General features: G+C 42.2%; 1 protein-coding gene across 4 annotated transcripts in view; it reads right to left on the minus strand.

Annotated features, from left to right (window-relative positions):
- The window catches only part of zbtb46 (zinc finger and BTB domain containing 46), a 60960-nt gene extending 59985 nt beyond the window's left edge, over nt 1–975 (minus strand). For 2 of the 4 annotated variants that reach the window (XM_061057151.1, XM_061057149.1), the window contains exon 1: nt 582–975. The gene's annotated coding sequence lies outside the window, so the exon portion shown is untranslated. The remainder of the gene's footprint in view (nt 1–581) is intronic. The other 2 variants (XM_061057150.1, XM_061057148.1) reach the window with 2 other exon arrangements.
- Nucleotides 976–6637: the final 5662 nt, after the last annotated feature.

Raw genomic sequence — 6637 nt, forward strand, 5'->3', positions numbered from 1 at the left:
TAAAAAGTATTTAGTCCCATAAATGTGAAATTATTTCAATTTTAGGGCACTTTGGTTGCGTGTTTTTAAACACATGCACTGACACATAGTAGAAAGTAGCATTTTCTTCATTATAAGACAAGTGTCTGTGCTCTATAATGTGTGAAATATACAACGTGCGAATGACAGCTTCTCCCAAGATCAGCACGCGCAACAGACAGCTGGCTGTCACGTATGGAACAGGTAGGCGGACTTTGAGACTGTCGCCTGCTCACTCGCTCGGCTATTTAGCTGTCAAAATACAGTCACGCCGTGGCTAACATGATGCCAATAGACCAGGATTTACAAATTAAACAGACAGACAGGCCTGTATACAGTAGCTTTACCAATGGACATAAATAATAGTGGCACGAGTTGCTTTGTGATATGTCTCCCAACCTGTGCGAACACCAACTAATGGCTCCGCGAGGCATCCAAACTAATTGTTGTCATGATATAAACGCGTGGAAACCGTGCGATACACCGCCGCTCCTGAATGAAACCCTGTTCGCGTGGAAGCGGGGCTAAACGCTGATAACACAAGGAAGTCAGACATAGCCTACCTGTTACCCCATGGGGTCTGGGGTGGACGCGGTGTCGGTCCTTCGGAGTCCAATCTGCTTGTGACAGCCCAAGTGAAGAAAGGAGGGGGATGTCCAAAGCACCAGGTACTGTCCTTCTTCTCTTCTCTATGCTTTCTTTAAGTGTTTTTTCCCCCTGTTTTCTCCCACTCCCCGCTCCTCTTCTTCCTCCAACAGCCCCTTTTTTCTTTCTCTCTTTCCCTCCCCTGCTTTTCCGTGTCTTGGTATCAGGAGCCTCCCCCTCCTCCTCGTCCTCCTCCTCCACTGTGCATGTCTATGTCTCTCTCTCTCTTCGTCTCTCTCTATCTCACTCTCCCCCTACACACTCTCTCGCTCCGTGTCCCCGTATCTCCTCTCTCTCTCTCTCTCTCTCTCTCTCTCTCACTCACTCTCTACGGGCAGAGTCAGGAAATGAGACAACGTGAACGCACACACCGTGCGTATCCATCTCATATGGACGAGTCCAGCCCTTATCAGAAACACTCTGGAAAATTTTGCATGGAACAATTTATAATAGTTGGTATAATAATTATATTTATAAGATATGGGAATATGAAATAATGACTACTGTCCTGATTTAAGCTGGAGGGCCATGGGGGCTCTGTGTGGTTTATGGGGCTTCTGGATTGTGCGTCTGTTGCCATAGGGCCCAGTAAGGACCAGGGGTTTACTGTAACTTACCCCCTCTTGTGGCAACATCAGGAAAACACCAAACAGTGACACACACGTAAAAGAAGTCTGACATTCACAGTTTGACACTCTGTGGCTGGAAAACACCCTTGACATCCATGTGATGTTGCAGAATGCAGGGCAGTTTTTTTTGTCAAAAATTCTGGGGTAATTCCACCAAAGCCTGACCTCTCCCTTTCTCATATCAGGGAGGGTTTTTTTTATAATAAGAATGAGAAACTTTAAATGCCCACGAGGGACAAAAGGTAAGAAAAAAAGTGGGAAGTGGTGTGTCATATAGATAATGGTACAATGCAGCTTTCTGGAGTTAATGTATTCCGGTTTAGAATAAGAACCAGGATCAACATTTTTAGCTGAATTCTCAGTTAGAAGAAGTACTCTTGCATAACATTATTTTCAACTTTTAAAATGTACAAATAAAAGCCCTGCAGCCATCATTTAAAGTATAATCAGCAGCATATACTTTAAGATCCTTCTTTTAAAGTCTTCTTCTTCTTAAGGGGAAAGGGGTCTCCGTTTGTATATGACACCATTAGTATGTTGACTTGCTTTTTTTGCAGATGTTTTAACGACAGTTTTGTAGCTCGTTTCTAATTATTTTTTCCAACATTGTTCAGGCTAGTTTTCAATATATGCCAGTGTTAGGCTGCTCTACATGGTCAGATGATGATTCTGAAGGGTTGTGACAATATTATAGGGCAAGAAAGAAAAAAAACGTTCTTTTTTAACATTCAACAAAAATATTTCAAAAACATTTTTTTCAGTCTCTATAAGTGTAATAAGTAAATAAGTAAATGTTTTCCTTGTGACATTTAGCAGAGAAAGTACTAAAAACCTCTCTTATACGTGCATTATTAGATAATTAATTTTCTCCCAGTCTAGAACTGTAGGCCTGTGTAAACCAATAATTTGTTCATGCAATGTACAATTATGAGCATCAATTTCTAAAGTGACACAAAATGTTATTGCGTAAATGTGTTAGCTGATGTAGTCCTGCTCCGTGTGTGAACGTTTCTTAGGAAATGAAAGTATCAATCCGGTGAACAGGAATTGTTGCAGGTTTGAGGAAGTGGGAGAAGTTTATGGGGAAGAGAGCTGTAAGGCACAGTGAAACATGTAGTATGTGTGATTGTATGTGTATGAAGGGAGGGCGCTGTGTGGCCTGACACAGTGGGGGGGGGGGGAGCTCTGTGCCTCCATCAGTCTGGGTAGTTGGCTGCTGAGGGCCGGATAACAGAGAATGTCAGGCCATGTGGATTAAGGCTGTATGTCTGTAATGCCCAGGCGCAGAATCTCTCCTCGCTCTCTCTCTATCTTTCTCTCTGTCTCTCTCCCTCTCCCTCTCTCTCTCTGCCGCACACACACGCTCTCTCACACTGCCTCTCTCAGAGTAGAGACCGCAAACACAATCCCTGCCTGAAACAAGCTGCTTTACTCAAAGCTGTGCTCCCACACGCCAATGTGGCCTTCCAATCCGCCTGACACGACAAGCATGACCCAGGGCCCCCCTCTCCTCCCGCCACCTCCTCACACCACCTCTCCCCTCTTCTCCCCCTCTCCCTCTCCTCCTCGGTTTTGGTCATGGATAGGTTTAGGCATCATTAGGCCACTTACACATGTATTCAGCCCCAGGAACACTCATCACAGCAATTCACTCAGGAGGGAGGCTAGCTCTGTGAGGGGGAAATCGAGGATTCTGTGTGACGGTGGTTTTGTGCCTCTGTGTGTGTGTTTGTGTGTGGCACTTGTGTTCCTAAAGAGTCCTTGAAACACAAGGTGATGAGTGTGTTGTGTGTTTGCATTGAGGAGGGGGTCAGTGCATGAGAGTGAATTGCTGCTTACCCATTGGGACACTCACTCTTCTTCTCTATTCTGCTTTTGCCCCTCCTATTTAACTTTTGGAAAATGAATGTAGGAATGCTGTTTTCACTTTAAAGTTTGTCACCGAGGCCGGGGAGAAATCACAACAACAACAACAACAACAAAAAAAAACCAGGGGAAAAAAGAGAGACATTTTGCTCAGTACAGAGAGTGAGACCAGGATTCTGTTTGTGACAGCTTGCGTTTGAACCATAACAAAAGAACATGATATGTTACCGCACTTTAGGAAAACTTCTTCAAGTCAAAGAATAATTTGCTCTCCCAGAGCCTCCCCCCTGCCGAGGAACGCAGCGGCGTAATTGGTCACATTGAATTAAACAGCAAAAAAAAAAAAAAAAAGAAAAATCTACAACTGTCATAAAAATAGCACAAGGTGCTTTCAAAGCCCCATCCACTACCCTTCACTATCAATTTACCAAGGGGAACAGCTGTGTGCTGCCTGTGCCATCCTAGCCCGGCTTGTATAGAAAGCAGCGCCTGTAGCTGAAAGAACACTATCTCTACCAGGTGCAGGCAGGGGATGGGGGAAGGATATACAAAGGAATATTTGGCACAAGGTGTGAGGCAACAATATGTGTGAAGGTGCAGCTTAGTGATACTCAAATCAGTATTGGGAACCGACAAGACCTTTTTAAAAACAGTCCTCCCTCGGAGAGAAATAGCAAATAAAGAGTATGGGGAAAGTATGATGGAGGATGGAAAGGTTTGAGGGCAAAGAGGAAAGAAGGGAGGGAAAGAAGTAAGACAGGAGTAAAGGAAGCCATAGAGTGAGCGGATTTCTCAAAGAAAGTGTTAATGAATGAATTCCAATGAAGAATGACACCAGGAGAAGCAGAATGAATCGGGGTGATTGGATTTAGAGGATGTAAAATCATCTGGAGGATACAGAGGATGTGTTTGTGCTCGCTGCCCACACATTTTTATTCCCGTGTACATGGGGGTGCTCAGGGTATTCACACCGCTGTGTGTCCTTGTGTCACCCATAGGACTTCCTGTGCTCTCCACAGAGGCAGGCCTTTGTGTGCCTATTGTATGTATATGATGGAGCGATGCGTCTGGACAAGGATGCAGATAGCGCACTCGCTGTCCCTCAAGTTATGGTTTTTCTTGATAAGGACGACGTCTGGCTGACCTCGCTGTGTCCGTCTATGTGCGATGAGAAAACACATGTATTTCCCCCAAGTTCAGGGCACATGGAATCGTCCTTGCCATGGAAAAATAGGCAGCCTCTTATTCAGGCTTTTCGTGGCCTGGATTTTGTGAGGTTTCAGCCCTCGTCTGCCTCACTCTGACCCTTCAAGCTACTTTACTTTAGGGCAATTCAGATCTTCCCCTGTTTATCATATCTGAGCTCCCTGTGTTATGAATCCTACATTAAACTGCCCTCTCTCGCTATCTCCGTCTCTTTTCCTGCATGTCTGCCCTCTTGATCCCTTCCTCTTCTTTCCTGAGCCCCCCCCCCCCATCCCCATCCCCTCCAAATCTCATTTACTCCATTGGTAGTAGTAGGAGAAAGAGAGAGGGAGAGAGAGAGAGAGAGAGAGAGGAGTACAAAACAACCTTCTCTTCCCTGAAGCAAGAACATCTTCTTATTGTGGAGGTCACCGTCTCAGCGCAGCCCCACACTCTGAACACTACTCTGCTTGTTTTAATGATGCACAGAGCGGAGAGAGAGAGGGAGGGAAAGAAAGAGAGAGAGAGAGAAGAAGGGAGTGGATGGAGATGGGAGGATTGGGCTATTTTTTTTTTCTACGACTCTGTTCACCCCCACCCCCTCTCATGCCGTCCCTCCCCCTCTCTTGTGCAGAAAGTGCACCTCTCTTTCCACATCCATCTTGAAAGGTTCTTCTAAGCTGTCTAACCTCTCAGCAATATTATATATTATTGCTCGCCTCAACCCACACTGAAACCTGGGTTGCTATGCTACAATAATATGACCTCTCATCTCTTCTCCTCCACTACATTTCCTCTCTCATTGCTTCCTCTCATTTTGTGCACAGAGGCAGGGGAAGGGGTTAACAGCGCTCCCCGTTCAGCTCCCCCAACATCAGGACTCTCTGTGTCTTTAATGACCTTTTTGTGCTCGGTGTTTGATTTGACCCCCCTGACCGTGAGGGGTCATGACCCCATTCCACAATACAACAAATTATGTTTGACCCTTATGGATGGGTTCGGATCGTATTTTTATAGTAACCATTTGTGTGTAATTATTATGTATGCTATCTATCTGTCTGTCTATCTATCTATCTATCTATCTATTTATCTATCTATCTGTCTATCTATCTATCTATCTATCTATCTATCTATCTATCTATCTATCTATCTATTTATCTATCTATTTATCTATCTATCTGTCTATCTATCTATCTATCTATCTATCTATCTATCTATCTATCTATCTATTTATCTATCTATCTATCTATCTATCTATCTATTTATCTATCTATCTATCTATCTATCTATCTATCTATCTATCTATCTATTTATCTATCTATCTATCTATCTATCTATCTATCTATCTATCTATCTATCTATCTATTTATCTATCTATCTGTCTATCTATCTATCTATCTATCTATTTATCTATCTATCTATCTATCTATCTATTTATCTATTTATCTATCTATCTATCTATCTATCTATCTATTTATCTATCTATTTATCTATCTATCTATCTATCTATTTATCTATCTATCTATTTATCTATTTATCTATCTATCTATCTATCTATCTATCTATCTATCTAGCTATCTATTTATCTATTTATCTATCTATCTATTTATCTATCTATTTATCTATCTATCTATCTATCTATCTATCTATCTATCTATCTATTTATCTATCTATTTATCTATCTATCTATCTATTTATCTATCTATCTATCCATCCATCCATCCATCCATCCATCCATCTATCTATCTATCTATCCATCCATCCATCCATCCATCCATCCATCATCCAACACCCACCAAAATTAGACCTATTCAAAAATAACAGTTTCATACAGTTAAATGTATCAAACTATAATTCATGAACAAATTGATCAACCGGGAGGTTTTTATTTTATTATTAACACATTTCCTTGCTCCACTCAGCTTTTGGAGCTTCATTCTGAGTTTAAGCTAATGGTTAGCTAGGTGTCTGAACTTCAATGTTACTGCTTGAGTTCACTCTCTCTTCCCTCCTTTTCAACCAAATCAGCAGTCATTGTTTAATCTGGAAAGAACATAACAAACCCTAGCGCTACCTTCTCAGCTTTAAACAGCAGATTGACAAAGTGAACTGCGACTGTAACTTGTAAGCTCTGTTAGCATAAAGTAGCTAAATGAGTCAGATATTTCCCTCAAGAGGCAGAACAGATCTTACAGTAAAGAGAGTGAATATTATACTTATAAACACAGTATGGACACAAACACAGCTCTAAATGAATCATAACGTTGTTCAGTATACTGCATCCATGATATGAA

The sequence above is a fragment of the Labrus mixtus genome, chromosome 15 (genome assembly GCF_963584025.1).
Source record: "Labrus mixtus chromosome 15, fLabMix1.1, whole genome shotgun sequence".
NCBI lineage: Eukaryota > Metazoa > Chordata > Actinopteri > Labriformes > Labridae > Labrus > Labrus mixtus.